This window comes from Diadema antillarum, unplaced genomic scaffold (assembly GCF_040938485.1).
Source record: "Diadema antillarum isolate AM-2024a unplaced genomic scaffold, OU_Dant_1.0 scf00000126, whole genome shotgun sequence".
Classification (NCBI taxonomy): Eukaryota; Metazoa; Echinodermata; class Echinoidea; order Diadematoida; family Diadematidae; genus Diadema; species Diadema antillarum.
Window position 1 is genome coordinate 1,570,105 of NW_027271015.1, and position 17,732 is coordinate 1,587,836.

Here is a 17,732-nt window from a genome sequence, read left to right on the forward strand (position 1 = left end):
TGTCTTTGATAGCAGTTTTCTGTGGTGCACTCTGACTTTAGTACCCCACACGTTTTATTATTATTATAATGACATGACATTTCATTGTTACCAAGAACTTAATTTTGAATGTTGCTATATAAGCTCGGTTTTGAAGGGGGAAACTCCAGCCTATGCTTACGTTGACTTCTATAAATGAGGTGAAAATCAATCAAAGAATTCAAAAAAGCCCCATTCCCCTCTCTTTCCTTTTTTAATATTTTCTTTTTTTACTCTGTTCTTTCTGGTCTAATTCGTCGTTCAAGTTTCCAGGAAGACACTATACATGTAGGGCCTATATACACAACTACTTTCGCGGAGAGAGACTATGCAATCACAATTATCGCCGACGAATATTGTATACATAATTATACACATGATTTTGTCATGTGCGGCTATGGCTCCGTAAGATCACACTTTTTGTTCGTATGATAGTAATACATCAAATTGAAAAAAACAAATAAGCGTTTGCACCTATAATCGTACCACGTAACTGCAAGTTTTGTTGCGAGGGAATGGAATTTAGATTTTTCTCACTCGAGATCAGACAAACTATGGGTGACGTGACAGCCGTTCTGTTATGATGCTGCAACGATTTGGAAAGGGAAGGGGTTATAGTTGCTCCAATATATTGATTGTCCAAAGTGCAGTGTTCGTCAACCTTTGTGTAAAAACTATGTCTATTTTGAATGCAGCTATTATATACTTGCGCACGCTGCTGGATTAGATACGTCATCTATTATCAAAGTCAACTTCATAATCATGGAGCGGAGTATAGGCTACATCTTATAAAGAAAGTGTAAATCTATAAACAACACAATATATTGTATAGGCCTGTGTAGACGTAATGCGTATCGTGCTCCAGTTGCATGCAGGTATATAATAATGACGGGTGAGAACTTGGTTTATGGATGGGAAAATGTCTTATAATGATTCGCCCTCAATAAAAACTATGAAATGCCGTGCACAAGAGTTAAATCACTCTCTCAGTTAGGTTTGAGATGAATAATTTTGTATATTTCTTCCTCTGTTGGTTTTTCTACTTGTGATGACGTCATATGGCATCTTGTATATACATGTATTATAATCGCTCATAGCCATGGGGACACTATATTCAGATTTTTTTTTGTCTGTTATATATGAAATATCTTTATCAATCCTCATATATGATTTGACTTTTCCTTTTTTTTTCTTGTCCTTTCAAACGGATATGTTATTACTGCCATCACGCAGTCGACGCCAGATGGACGTTCAGATGATTTTTTTTTTTTATAATCAGGAGTTACATTATTCAATGCAATCAGAACTGTCTTTCTAAAAACTACTTACAGCACTCTCGTTTTACCATAAAGGAAATTAAAGGACGGAACTTTTTCCCCCAGAAACAATGACGGGACGAATGACAACATGCTGCTGTGCCAGATTTGCTCTTTTAAAGTCATGCATGCACTCTCTTTCTGTCTTATTCATATTTTGTCCCCCTGTGGTCATGCGAGTTGATTGAAGTGCCACGTTGCAACGTCACGAGTGACGTACTTTGTTGAAACCACAAAACCCGACCTATATATAGATCGCAACATATATAATTATCAAAGTCTGCAAAACAAATTACTTTGAAACCTTATAACTGGCTGATTCAGTCAAGAAACGAAGTGATAGGTTAAAGGGATGGTATAGTATTGGTTGAGGTGAAGATTTCGCTTTTAACTTTTTGCGAGATATTTAGAAACCACTTAATAGAATGTCAAAGAGCATACAATTCTGAGAGGAATGCAAAGTTTATTTGATGAAAAACGGTTTTTGAAATGGTTGAAATAGCTATAAATTAAAACAAAGCGATCTTAATAAAAGGTGGGTCACACCTTTTATTAGGATCGCTCTTGTTTGGACATCTCAGCCATCATTTCAAAACCAATTTTCATCAAATAAACTTTGAAAGCTCTTTCATATTTCTCATTATTATATTTCTCAAGTGGTTTCTCATTATCTCAAAGAATTATCATAAAAAATGTCGGAAACCTGAGGCCCCATCTCAACCAAAACTGCATCATCCCTTTAACTTATGCTTGTAATATAAAGGATATAACCTTCACGCCCACCATGTGCCTTCTTGTATCACTATGCTTGTTTGTTGTTGTTTCAATAGATTTTAATCGACGTTCGCATCATTCACGTTGTAGGTCTAATAATAACCCCCATGGAAATGAAAATAAACAAAGTAAACAAAAACTATAAACAAAATCTATACATAATAGATTTGCATGTCGCATTGATATCAAACAATTTGACTGGATTTGCACCAAGCATTTTTTTTTTATTCATATGTTTTATTGATTCCAAAAATTGGCATACAAACTTAAATCATTTCTACTTATATTGTATATAATAACACAAGCAAGAAAAATACATTTTGAGGGACAAGAAAAATAATCTTTAATATTCTTATCTTTTATATGTCAATTTTCTTGGAAATATAGCATTGAGCCTTTCTTCATTATTCTTCTTTCCATTTACCTCCTTCACTCATGAAGACTCTTGTTTCTTTTCTCATCGTCTTGAAAATAATGATGAGAGGATATTTTCAGCAAAATGTTGAGACAAAGGATGTGATGCTGAATATCAATGATCGTATAATGGGTGAAAGAGTGATGCTGTTCAGATGGGCGTTTGGCATGTGCCAAGCCTAAAGATGTTTATGATGTTGTGGTATAGAATTGACCAATACATAGCATATTGGAGTTTTGTATGTTGACCATGAGATGTGGTGTAGCGTTGTGCCTTTGCTTTGTTAAGATAACATTTACACTGACATAAAACGTTTTAGGGCTTTTTGCACTTGTAAATTTTTGCTTAGCCCCGGACCAACGGTGGGGCTAGGGGGGGGGGGGGGGGGGCTTAGCCCCACCGTTGGTACGGGACTATCCTTAGCCCACTTTCTGTTTACACTCGTTTTTGCAAAATGTGGGCTAGCCCCACCGATAGTACGGTACTATCTGGCCCTGCAAAATAGCAGGGGTTAGCACCGCAATTGCGGTGCCAAGCAAGTGAGTGTATAAAAATAATCCTGGGCTAAGTGACGGAGACGAAGTCCGACCCTCACTGACCAATCAGAAACGAGGTAATCAAGTGCTGCCGGTGCGTGCGTGTACGTGTACAGTACACAGCGTAATCATGAATATTCATGTGGTTTGGAAAGTCCGGGGCTAAGAAATACGAGTGTAAAAAGGTCAGTTTTCTCCTTAGCCCCGGACAAGAGATAGTACGGGACTAATTGGCGAGTGTAAAAAGCTGAAAAAATTGGTACGGGACTAACGATAGTCCTGGGTCAGAGAAAGTCCGGGGTTAAGAAACACAAGTGTAAAAAGCCCTCAAGTTGGGGTGGTTATCGAGGGACACATTATAGGCATATTTGGTAAAATATGACACTAATGTTGTATAGGATCACTTATTCGTTGATCACGATCACAGGCTCTATATAGTCACAACCATTCATTAACTCCTGCTCATTACTCGCTGAACTAGAGCTCTAGATATATTATAATGCAACGCGAAAGCTACTGAAGTAACCAATAACTAAGCTCGCTCAGCGACGCGAACGCCGAGACGACGCAGCCTCCCGTGTTGGACATGCATACGATGTGGAAACAGCTGTCTCACCGCGCACGTGCAGAACACCGTTTTTTATTATATAATAATAGCGTCATCTTACCGTTCGCGTCGCAGATCTTAAGCTCGGCAATGATTCAACATGCGAAAACGTTATCACTACAAAATGGCACGAAACGATAAATGACTATTACAGTGATCACATCGCATTATCACATACTGAGGTGAACTTTTGTATAAAAAGGCGTTTTGTATTATATCACAATTTGCAAAGAGGACAGGGTCGACACTTTATTTCTCCCTTTGTGTGTATGTGTGTGTATGTGTAAATCGAGAATTATCGCGATTTCGGGAGCACGTGACGGTCACATGGGCTGCATTAATCTTTAACCTGAGAGAGAGAGAGAGAGAGAGAGAGAATCGCGTTTCAGAACGCGTTTGGAACGGTGTTTGCGAACGTGGTTTGAAACGCAATATTATTCTCGGGCCTGCCTGCCTGCCTGCCGCGTTAAATCGCGATTCGAGTGTTGTCACTGCGCAACTGGTTTGCGCTGGTGGACCCGGGAAGTAAAGGTCATATCTGTGTACCACCAAACATGCCTCATCATTTGCACACAAAATGAGCAGAGAACACAACCGGAAACAGCTGGGATTTGACCTTGAGATACAAATGGGTTTCAAAACGGCATTGCGTATAATCTACTCCCAGAAATGCGATCATGCAAGGTCTCAAACGCGTTTCAAAACGCCCTTTGAATGGCGTTTCAAATCGACATTTCTAAACGTAATATGGTTGCGTTTGGAAATGACTCAAATGCGTTTAGGATCGTAATTCTTTTTTTGTGTGGGATAAACGCAGTTATAATCCTATAAATTTCGCAGCTTTAAAAGTTGTTCTTTTATAATATGCACTCGTATCAGAACCCAAGGGGTATATGGACTTGGATAATACGTGTAACCTGCATGGAAACATTACTCGTCATTCACGGAATTGCCATGCAGTAAAAATAGTACTGTGTAAGTTTGTGGCATGATGCTGACTCTGTTATGTTTTATAATGTTTATATATTGCAATTATTATTGCCATTAACTTTTCTCATATCAGTTTCGTTTCGTGTAACGATATAATTATTAAGTGATCCACATTTTACAACTATATTTCGCTTTTCATTATACTCTTTTCCATCGAATGCATTTACTTTGAATCATCATTGCAAAAATTGCTCGTTTATATTTTTTTTATTAAACTCTATATTTTGTAAATTGCTAACGATGCAGGCCTATATACTTGTACGGTTGATATTACCTGTTGTTGGATGGAAATAAACACAATTATTATTGAATTGAATTGGAAGCGTATATCATCTCATTTAACAATACTATTGTCATTAGTATATACATTTCTTACATTTTTCTGGCATCACGTTTTGATAGCATTGAATACTATGCAGGATTATAAATATTACGTTTTACTAATTCACACAGCTATTTCAGTTACTCCTATTATCGCACTTCCAGGAAACTTGAGTAGTAAAGAAATAATTATAAATAAATAAATGGATACAAACTTTTTGATTCGATGGAGCCTGAAATGGCAGTCGGAGATTGCTTATAAGTGGATTAGCTCATGAATGTTTCTCGGACAGACCATAATGCGATAACGTGATTACATCACCACAAAATAGTGATTACTATAGAAATGCACGTGATTCAGAAATGGATTCTGTGTAATATTTACCTTTAAAACTAAAACGGAATTAGGTGCTGCACATAACGTGCATATTTCATATGAGACAATCATGATAGAAATCGCTTTAACAGACTCAATAATGTGGAGCGTTATAATCAAATCGAGGTGCTTTTCTCTTCAAAATGCAGTTTGTCGATGCGGATGACGGCTGTTTGGAACCAGAATTGTCAAGTGGCTACATCCCGTTTCCTTGCTTTCCAGCTTGACCGCAGAGACCCACACTTTATACAAATTTATTTGCATATACCACTGATCAATGAAGAACTGGCGTTGTCTGTTTTATTATAAACATTTGATTTATACAAGCGAAATAAGAGAAGAGAAAGGGGGGATATAGAGGAGATTGAAGAATTCTAACGAGCAGACCAGCTTACGCATGTGACTTCAAAACATCGTCTTCATTGGCAAAGGTTACAATCAACTATCCGAATGTATTGCGTTTCAAAGCGTATATCAATGAAGGTTTGTGGAAGAATTGCCTGATATCATACAGTGCCTGCAAATTCCTTTTTCCAGCCAGATCATGATAGTACTTGGCAGTATACCGATCTGTTCGAGTGATCTGTAAAACGATGAACGCGATCACTGCGATTTGATTGAAGTTTTCAAATTGCACTTCTTCAAACGGTATAGTAAGGAATTCATCTGGACGGGAAGCGGATATTTTCTGATCTGTTCTCTCTTCAGTCTAGATTCGATCAGGTCTGTGGGCAAGTCGTCTTTCAGTTATAACCGAAGGGTCCAAATAGATTTGCCGTAACTTTGCATTAATGTTTTTGTTGATACTAAGCCGTAAACAGAATGTGACGATATGTGACAACGTGATATACCCAAATGGTCAACAATCAAAGCTGAAAAACATTTTTTTTTTCTAATGTATAGTAAAATCCTTTATGAGTGCCTAACTTCCCATCTTTAGGAGGAAGGAAATGAGATGATCAAAAAAAGGTTTTACATTCTGAAAATAATTTGCATATAAATAATCATATCGTGTGCACAATATTTTTAGTATCGAATAATCAAATTTGTACAATTAGTGCCGAGATTCTGTTCTCTCGCTCTATGGGCAATGCGGGAACGGGAAATACACTGTAATAGTTGACAATCCACACCGTTGTCAAACTCAGTAATTTACAATAAACAGAAATATGGATGGTATGATAATTTTGACATATTACACAATCAGCCCATGTAATTTTTATCGAGTGCTGCCCAATTGATGTATATCAATGGCTTTCCAAAACTCTAAAATTAGCTCTTCATTTCGAGATGGTATCACTGAGATTGTAGGCGTTCATTTTAGTATAAACAATGAGAATACCATTACATACAGAACGAGCGTCGTTGTTACGTTGACGTGACGCCAAGGGCAAGGTTTTCATAGAGCAGACCTGTTCCTAGATGAACGCAATTAAACACTCTTGGACTTTCTATCAGTTTGCTTATAATGTCGGGCAAACTTTGGAACAACCATCGTTCCATTGGTATGCATAATGTTTGCTGAAACTGATTGGATTGGCTATTGGTTTTAACAGCCGAATGGGGGAGGGTTATCAGTTTTATAGATTGCCCACGAATCTTACTCTCTAAAAAAAAATCGAGTGAAAATATTCACTCTTGAAGGAGTGAATACAAAAAAGAGTGAATTTAGAGTGAATTTTGAGTGAAAATGTTAGTGAAAATGTTAATTTTCACTCGTTTTGGAGTGACCTCAGGGATCACTAGAAGATTTTGGAGTGATCCCTGAGGTCACTCGAAAAAGAGTGAAAATGGACATTTTCACTCAAAATTCACTCCAATTTCACTCTAAATTCACTCTTTTTTGTTTTCACTCCTTCAAGAGTGAATATTTTCACTCGATTCTTTTTTAAAGAGAGGTATATGGCTGTGGTTTTTCCGCATCTTCTATGAAATCGTCTGCATCTGTTTCCCCTATGAGGAATCGCCCAGGTTTGGTCATCCTGCAAAAATGTCACATCATCCGGTATCCTCTGACCACTGCCGTTCTCCGGAGTCGGTTCGAGCAGGGAGGCGAGATGAATCTCGCCTCCCTTGACGCAGTAGGAAAAATAGGGCAGGCCCTATATTCGGCTCTCGTCAGAACCCAGGTGCAAGACATCAATATTCTAGTACAGGTGCCTCTTTGATCGGTGCCGAGACCTGTGATGTGCATGCATGTATTTTCAATACGAGATTCATACTGTAATCATGATAATTCTTTTTTCTTCCTCTATTCCATCAATACAGTCATCTTGAAACAACGCGCTCAGCATGCGCCGGCATTTATAGGCCTATACGTTTCTCCCGTTTTGAATGATGTTCGGCCACAGTGATGGGTTATAATGCATAATGATAATAATTCCGTGAGTTGTTTGTTCTGACCTGTCTTATCTCCAATCTATTTCATCTTTAGCTCACAAAGTTTTTTTTTTTTTCCTCAGGCATTTCTTGTAATAATTAGCTTTGTTGGCGCAAGCGCGCGAAAAGGAATATTTCAATTTAGTAAGTTGAAAGATTTGCGCCTATTTGGGAGCTCTTTCCAGACAAGCTTGATCTATTTCCACGCAGGAATTACTTTCAATTAATGACTACCGTACCAGCGGCTGTATCTGCCTAGCGCAACATCCGAATTGGCGGGAAAAGCTGCCATTCAGGCTGACACGCTCGCGCTGCTGCATGGCATGGTTCTCGTTGCTTCTCAGCAATAGCATTGTTCTTTCCATGGAGGCGAGGCTAAAAACCATGTACGTTATTGTCTATCGCCCATGTCTCGTGCAGACAGACCACTAAGAAAAAAAAATTAAAGAGAAATAAAAATAATGATGATAAAGAACAATAGGAAAGGGAAAAATCGCCCTCTCTCTCTTTCCATAACCACGGGTAACTGCCAAGACAATCCTATTGCTGTCGAACTGATGACCGCATGATTTCGCTCCGAATGAGGTTTGAAATCTTTCATTCGGAATCGTGTCATCTCGCTTGGAGACCCCCCCCCCCCCCCCTCGCACACAAAAAAGAGGGGAAAAAAGAAAAAAGTGTGATTATGTAAATTACGTCATGTACGTGTATTCATGTGTGCTTGCATCTGTGAATTATATTTTTGTTATATACCATTGTGTGTATATTTGAATTTGCTTCGTGTGTTCACCTTGTACAAATCGTTAATGCTATACTTTGCAATAATGTTGTATTATTTATAAGGAAATAAACAAATGAATGAATATTCATATTGACTGAATGCTCAAAAAAACTTTTCTGAAAAATAGCGAATCCTCAAAATGTCATAACTTCCTTATTTTTCATCTGATTATGATCAAAATCTTCATTGTTGTGCTACGAAAAACATGTCTCCTTCTTTTCAGACTATTATTGGCCCTCAGACTGTTCCAAGTTTAAACACAATATCGTAATCGTGCAAATACTCTATCTGACGCCCTGTAATGTGCTATAGGCCATTTTGTACCGGTATACTAGTACTTACAGTACGTGTACCTCCAAGGAGGTGCAAGCCTTTTGTCAAGGCCCTCTGGCTGTATGATGGCTATAACGGGCGAGCGAAGCGAGCCCAGCTGCAGCGCGAGAGGGCATCTCACGATGAACTCAGCTGGGCTCACTTCGTTAGCCCCATTTGCTTACCACCATACAGCGAGAGGGCCTTGGAAAAAGGCTAAGGAGGTGCTAGCTCGCTTTCTTCGACTGTTCTTGTACCTTGATAGTACTTAGTACCTCCTTGGTCGTACCAAGGAGGTACGAGAGAAACTTGGTCGTACCACGGAGGTACTACAGGCGAGCTGCAACCGAGGAGTACATAGTACCTTTACTGATTACGATTGTTCCGCATAGCTCCATGGTCGTATATGGATGGATTGACACTCAAGGACCGCGACCACCTGGCCACCTGGGAGGGGCGAGTAGTTATCTCTAGTGATGAAATAGGGGTAATATTTAGGTTGGCTTTATCTCCAGACCGACGACGCCTTCCTCTGGATTCGCTTCGATAAGGCTGTCTACACTGCGGACTTATTCTTATAACTTTTCCCCTTCGCCGATTAGATTGAACAGGGAGGTGAGAGGAAGGACTGGAGCTCACGAGACCCGACAGACACGGGTGCAAAGATTTCATCACGCAGTAATTTAGAAGATGTTTATTATATCATAGTCATGCCTTGGGATCATTGTGTCTTATGAGCATGTAGATGAAATCAACAGTCATTATTAAGGGAACACGAATTGCATTCCTAATCGACATGTGAAGATTTATCATCTGGAAAGATTCTTCTCAAATTACGTAATTGGAATGTTCTAGTAATATCTGACGATGAGATGCATCCGGTTGAGTACAAAACAGCATAATTATAATACTAGTAGCCGAAGTAAACGCGTTAATCTCACTGCGTATCATGGAAAAAGAGCAAATTTCCACAACAATTTGTTATGCAATACGATCCTTGCTCCGGTAAGGTGGAGAGAGAAACATAATGGAGTATTTTACCAATACGTGGAATATACATCTTCTGCATCTTCAGTTGCGTTGGGATGTACGTGTAATGATTGACGGCAAGATGACGTCTAATGTCTATTGTGTCCAAATGGGTAGAGACGTTATGATAAACACGCATTATCACTCAAATTCATAATCGTAATAATAATGTGAAACCGCATGACAAGATGGTCACCAGTCCTATTGTCTATAATCTTGGACAACATGAGCCGACTCGCGCGATGCCAGTATTGTGACCACGTGACCTCACATGGAAGAGCTGATCGCCCTCTTTGTCCGTGTAGAACAATAATAGTTGTCGAAGCATCAGGAACAGGTCGTCATTCTATCGTCACAGGTCGTCATTCCATTCAATCCATGGTCATACCAAGGAGGTATAGGCCTACTAGCTCCTCCCTGGTCGTACCAGGGAGGTCTACCTCCCTGGTCATGCTGTGAAAATTGTGATAAAGCACTGTGATGTATGGTATATTGAACGTCGAATTGCTTGAGGGATGGATGTTATTGACGAAATAATAACAAACACAGCGTCAGAACCATGTACTCTAAACCTATATAGTGCATGCTCGTTCTTCGTTAGAGTTGAAAATGGAGTACAATTTGCAATTTAAGCAGGAATAAATTATTGTTCATCACTTGGGATAAACTCCACGTTTCTAAAGTTCTCGTGGCAATTGCCAACATAAGGTGAGATCTGATTCTGAGATGTGGGTACATAAGTCTGCATCCGATGGATTGTGTGCATTTGAATACTGCTCATAGTTCTGTCATGGCCGAAAGAATGGCCCATTTTATGAGAACAATGTGTGCGAGCATACCTCATTGCACGTGGGTAGAGTGAGAATGGTTCTGGATTCCCCGGGAAGGAACAAGAAAGGCAGGGATGAAGTGGGATGGGGTGGGTTAAACGGCAGGGGGGGGGGGGGGGGTATGCCGGTTTTAAAGGGAAATTACGGTTTTAAACGCAGTTTCCAAAATCAAGTCAAAACTGATATGCAGGTATAGCATAGCTACTTCTACCAAGCATGATAAAAAATGAAACCATGCAGGAGTTATTCTGTGGTGTTTGCGGTGTCGTAATTTCACAACCCTTCCTTTCGTTTGCGCCCTAAAATAAATTCATAATATCTCATATGTCATTCTCAGTGTCACGGTGAAAGTTAAATGATCAATGCCCTACAACTGTATTTTAGTATAGAACGTCTTCGTTTCTGTTTGCTTTTATACAGTGTATTTGGCAGTCGCCTTTAACGTGGAGTGGTATTTCGCTTGCAGTCACTTTTGCTGTCGTGCAGGAAAATTTCTGCACTAATGGGGTCTGCTCTCCCAGCCTAACGATGGAGCTGCGAAAGGTGCGCGAGTCTAGCTCTGTCTTATCAGCTCGGAACCAGACCCCTCGGAGAGGGACTGACCCGGGCCTGGGAAAGCGGTTTGGCAGGACCGTCCCTGATCCCACGGGGCGAGCCTCCGACGGGCGCGAGCGTTGTCTCATGAAATACTTCCTCTCCTGGTGGCGAGACAAAATTAAAGGCGGAGTGTCGGATTCGTGCGTTTCCACATTGCTCTCCTGCCGATGCCACCAACAAATAGCTTAAACAATATTCTATGCATAAACTCACATTTTTATGTATTATACGCCTTTAGATAGGAGAACACATAATGAGCCGAAATACACAGGCGGGTCCGTCTGTACCTAAAGCATGCACGTGGCTCTGATTTTGGACCAATACGATAATGCAATGCACGAATTACATCTGCACGATAGGCGATGTTAGAATAATATTCTTTTATAGTATAACAACATTTATATACCAATATCATTTATTTTCCAATAACATTAATGATAATATCATCATCACAGCCTTTATTGATTACAACGGTTGAGAACTCTTTCTTCGATACGAAACTGTCTTCTCATCTACACTGACAGATGAACAAAAGGATAAACGTTGGTGTTTAGGATCACATCTGACTGCTGGTTCAAGTCGTTGTCTTCCTTGCCTTTATGACTTTCGGCATCACCGTTTCTTTACCCCATTCCAAGTCAAAGAAATCAACATCAAAGGCATCAACCCAGCATCTTTTATCAGCTGTTCAATCCTCGTCTACACAGCCTCTATACGACTTTCTGTGCACTCAAACTTTCGTCGTCACTGCCATCTTTGCTCCATCGAGGATAAGGTTGGTGACGAATGTGGTCGTCATGGGAATCTTGAGTAGATGATGATCTTCACAATCTTCGAACACTCGGTGCAAGACTATCCCTTTAAGTTCAAGTAAATTACATTAGGCCTTGCCCGAGGCTAATAGCCGACAGTAACACGGCGGCGAACATGGCACGAGCTGGGATCGTGCCAGCTTTGTTCCGATCGGCCACCGTCGCAATAAAAATTCCAGATTTGAGGCTCAATTTACCAATTTATGTTGTCCAAACGCTCTCAAGGATTCGTGTTTGGTGGTTGCTGTTGCAGCGGGCGTGCAGCAGATGCACCGAAGCTTGCTGCTCTCATGATTTGTCTCTCGGAGTTGTTCGTTCTTTCTTTGCTTTTCCATTTTTTTTTTTTGGGGGGGGGGGGGGGTTGGAGGATTCAACGAAATGCGATATCTTGAAGGACTAGAGTTTTATACTATTTTAAAGGGATGGAACAATATTGGTTGAGATGGTGAGGACTGGGCATTTAACTTTTTGTGAGATACCAAGAAACTACTTATGAAATAGTACCGATCATACCATTCTAAGAGGAATTCGAGGTTTATTTGACGAAAATCGATTTTAGAATGGCTGAGACATCCAAAAACAAAGTAAAACAAAGCCCTCGTAATAAAAGGTGGGTCCAACCGTTTATTTGCAGCGGTCTTTTGGGGTATCTCAGCCATTTCAAAACCAATTTTCATCAAATAAACTTTGAATTCTTCTTGGAATTACACGGTCTTTCATATTTCATAAGAGGTTTCTCATTATCTCACCAAAAAATGTTAGAAACCTAAAGTTGGGTCTCAACCAAAACTATACGATCCCTTTGAAAGGGAAATTCCGGACCAACTGAAGGTTAACCTGAAAAAAAAGAAAAGAAATAAAGAACGAGAAAAATTCAACATGCACAATATTGTACAAGTTTGATCAAAATCGAATGTAAAGTAAGAAAGTTATGAAATTTTAAAGATTTTAAAGATTTTTAAGATGAGCTACATTTTGCGAAACTGTTCATGAACTGATGATTATGCAAACAAGAGAGCTGTTGATGTCATCACCTTATTCTCCGTCTATCGTGTACAAAAACAAAATGATGAAAATGTAATTCTTCTGCTAAAAATAGCAAAACAATCTTATTCCTAGCTGAATAACTTCAATAATGATCAAGCAGATATTTGCAGGATTGGAGACTGGGGTATAATATTGTTTAAACAAAAAAAAAAAAAAACCAACCAACATACAAACGTAGGTCTAAATAGCCAATAGTGAGGTTATTACATCATCAGCTCGTTATTTGCATTTTCATATTAATTGACTTTCTAATATTTTGTGAAAATTAGCGAAACTTCACAATTAATTTACCTTACCTTCCCTATTATTGTGATACGGTTTTAATCAAATTTTCACTGTTGTGCTTGTAAAATTTTACTCTATCTTTTCAGACTAACTTTCAACGGCATTGTCTGGAATTCCACTTTTACAGCGAGTGGAGGAGTTGTGGTTCTTCGGAGTTGTACCAGTTTAGTCTTGTGTTGTACTTTAACGGCTGATACGTTGCGGGTGTCGGGTGTTAGAATGAGAATGTAGCAGGTATACAGACTGTTGGTTTACGGCGAGGTTTTATGGAGACTCTCCCACTTCCGGGATCAGGGAATTTTGGTATCCACAGGCACATATCACGCCTGTTTTGTAATATGGTAATCAAACGAAGACGCTCAGTTTAGGATTTGGGCTCTGCGTTTTCGAGAAGTCAAGTGCAGTGTGAAAAGAACAGCACATCCTCCTATACGAGTGTCAGACGGCGTGAGCACAGTCATGCTGAAGTTCTCCGCGTGGCTCCAAGACGTCGGCTGACAGTGATGGCAGGCGTGATGAAGCGGTGGATCAATCTGCCTCGGGTTATTTCCAGCTAGAAACTCGTAGCTATACTCTTGGTACTCAAGGTGGGTGCACGTCACGAGTTCGACACCCACGAGTCATACAACCCTCGAGCTCGTCAGTACGCAAGTAAAGTCCGACACTATAGGCAAAGAAGCCCCACGATTCCGACACAAGGCCAAAAAGGCCCACGAGACCGACATTACATCACGTGGCTTAATGCACGTGTCGACTAGTGTCGAAGTATAGTGTCGGACTCGTGGGCCTTGTTTGCCTAATTAGTGTCGGACTATTATTTTTTGTTTGTTTTGTTTTTTTCCAGTGTCGGACTCGTGGGCTGTATGACTCATCAGGACCTCATTTCAATGTCGAAATCGTGGGCTGTATGACTCGTGGGTGTCGGACTCGTGGGCTGACCCCCTCACGGTGGCTTCCGGTTTTCTGAAAGATAAAAATGAGGGAACATTTCATTAGCTACGGGTCTTTCTGATAATAAAACTGTTAATAACAGAATCACATAAATTAGAATCCATGCATTACGTTATAATGCTGTGAAAAGGCAATGTCTCCATTGCACGATGCGTCATAGGCCTACATGATATTGTACTCATTTCAAGGTCTCAATTCTAACCGATGCAGTGCCGTCGATTTCTTTACGGAGTGTTACCATCGTACATCATTGTGGTGTCACTCAGGAGCCTCTTCTACACATTCAAAAGTGCCTTTACCGATCTGCGAAATGCAGGCCATTATGATCTGGTTTTGACTTTCCGGATAATGGTGAGCTATAAGTTACTTTGTCGGACAGAAAGTGCCTTCATGAAAGTCAGTCGGCAGATAGAAGAAAAGAAAACTGAACACATCAATGAACAAAAGAGAAAGTCCTTAGTACTAGATAGTAGGAGTTAAATTCATTATTGTCGCCTACATGACCCGGCACTTGTTAAAGAACCGATTAGTCACTGTGGCGCGAACTTTTGAGTACTTTAGTAGTCTGAGGACCGCCGCTATTACGTTCATTATTGCCTTTCAGAGCACCTTTGGACTGCCGGAAAGGGACGCCAGTTGGTGACATGCAAGATGCCCATACCATTGGTTCCTTGAAGGATGCTTGTGACATGGACTACGTAACAAGAACCGAGCAACAATCAGTCACCAGACAAAGCTATTTTGTTGGTGTCTACCCCTGAATACGCCTAACAACTCGTGGAGACTCCGATCAGTGCTTTCGCAGCTATAGTCCCCCTATTTTTTCTTCTCCTGCAGAACAGACAAAACTACTCGAGGAAAACAAAGAAACATAGTGGTTCCAAAGTGTCATGTGTTTGGCTAGAAGAGAAAAAGAGTTCAGTTGAAGTACATTGTACTATCATCTATGTGCACAATTTTATTCACTTCGTCTTGGTTGTTACTACTTCTAGACTGATAGCGCCAATGCTACAACTACTAGTATATTGCACTGGTATGCCTCTTTTACTTTACTCTCCACATGTTCACAATCATATCCATATAGCTCCTCCACGGCGCTGACCAAGACCAATATTTCGGTCATGACTCACATAAAACAGAACAGAAGAGAACAGAAGAGAACAAAACAAAGCAAAGCAAAGCAAAGCAAAGCAAGTAAAGCAAAAAACAAACAAACAAACAAACAAACAAACAAACAAAAACAAAACAAAACGTGTGAATGTCGCAAGGGCGTCACCAGCTTTTTTTCAAGGGGGGTGCGTTTTGACCCTAATGTAACGAGATTTTTTTGGGGACAGACATTTGGAATATACAGTATAGCTCTCAATCCATAGACTTTTACTGAGGGAAACCAAGCGGGGAAAGGGCACCGGCGTAGCTAGGATTTCATCTTTTACAGTAAAAAAACTACCATTTGGAGCTATATTTTTTTCGCTTTGGAAATAAGGGGGAGGGCGCACCGGGCGCAGCTGCCGGCAATTACTGGCAGCAACATCAGGAGAAAGGCATAACAATCCAAATGCGAGCGAGCGGAGCAAGCCAGCTTAAATATTTTGACATTTTTTACAGTAAAAAAAAAAAAACCCTGCCGTTTGTTGCTATATTTTTTCGCTTTGGAAATTAAGTGAGGGGGCGCACCGGGCGGAACTGCTGGCAATTACTGGCAGCAACATCAGGTGAATTGCATAACGATTAAATGCGAGCGAGCTTGAAAATTTTACATTTTATTATACAGTCCAAAAGCTGCCGTTCTTAGCCATATTTTTTCGCTTTGGAAATCAAGGGAGGGGGACACACCGGGCGGAACTGCTGGCAATTACTGGCAGCAACATCAGGTGAATTGCATAACGATTAAATGCGAGCGAGCGAAGAGAGCGAGCTTGAAAATTTTACATTTTACAGTCCAAAAACTGCCGTTCTTAGCTATATTTTTTCGCTTTGGAAATTAAGGGAGGGGGGCGCACCGGTCGCAACTGCAGACAATTACTGGCAGTAACATCAGGGGAATTGCATAAATATTAAATGCGAACGAGCGAAGAGAGCGAGCTTGAAAATTTTACATTTTACAGTCCAAAAACTGCCGTTCTTAGCCATATATTTTCGCTTTGGAAATTAAGGGAGGGGGGGCGCACCGGGCGCAACTGCAGACAATTACTGGCAGTAACATCAGGGGAATTGCATAAATATTAAATGCGAACGAGCGAAGAGAGCGAGCTTGAAAATTTTACATTTTACAGTCCAAAAGCTGCCGTTCTTAGCCATATTTGTTCGCTTTGGAAATCAAGGGAGGGGGACACACCGGGTGGAACGGCTGGTAATTACTGGCAGCAACATCAGGTGAATTGCATAACGATTAAATGCGAGCGAGCGAAGAGAGCGAGCTTGAAAATTTTACATTGTACAGTCCAAAAACTGCCGTTCTTAGCCATATTTTTTCGCTTTGGAAATTAAGGGAGGGGGCGCACCGGGCGCAACTGCAGACAATTACTGGCAGTAACATCAGGAGAATTGCATAAATATTAAATGCGAACGAGCGAAGAGAGCGAGCTTGAAAATTTTACATTTTACAGTCCAAAAACTGCCGTTCTTAGCCACATTTTTTCGCTTTGGAAATTAAGGGAGGGGGCGCACCGGGCGGAACTGCTGGCAATTACTGGCAGCAACATCAGGTGAATTGCATAACGATTAAATGCGAGCGAGCGAAGAGAGCAAGCTTGAAAATTTTGACATTTTACAGTAGAAAAACTGCCGTTTGTAGCTATATTTTTTCGCTTTGGAAATTAAGGGGGGGGGGTGCGCCGGGCGCATCTGATGCAGACAATTACTGGCAGTACCATCAGGGGAATTGCATAAAGATTATGCGAGCGAGTGAAGAGAGCGAGCTTGAAAATTTTAACATTTTACAGTAGAAAAACTGCCGTTTGTAGCTATATTTTTTCTCTTTGGAAATTAAGGGGGGGGGGGGGCGCACCGGGCGCAGCTGCAGACAATTCTTGGCAGTAACATCAGGGGCATTGCATAAAGATTAAATGCGAGCGAGCGAAGAGAGTGAGCTTGAAAATTTTGCATTTTACAGTCCAAAAACTGCCGTTCTTAGCCATATTTTTTCGCTTTGGAAATTAAGGGAGGGGGCGCACCGGGCGGAACTGCTGGCACTGGCAGCAACATCAGGTGAATTGCATAACGATTAAATGCGAGCGAGCTTGAAAATTTTACATTTTACAGTCCAAAAACTGCCGTTCTAAGCCATATTTTTTCGCTTTGGAAATTAAGGGGGGGGGGGGAGCGCATGCCACCGGGCGCAACTGCTGGCAATT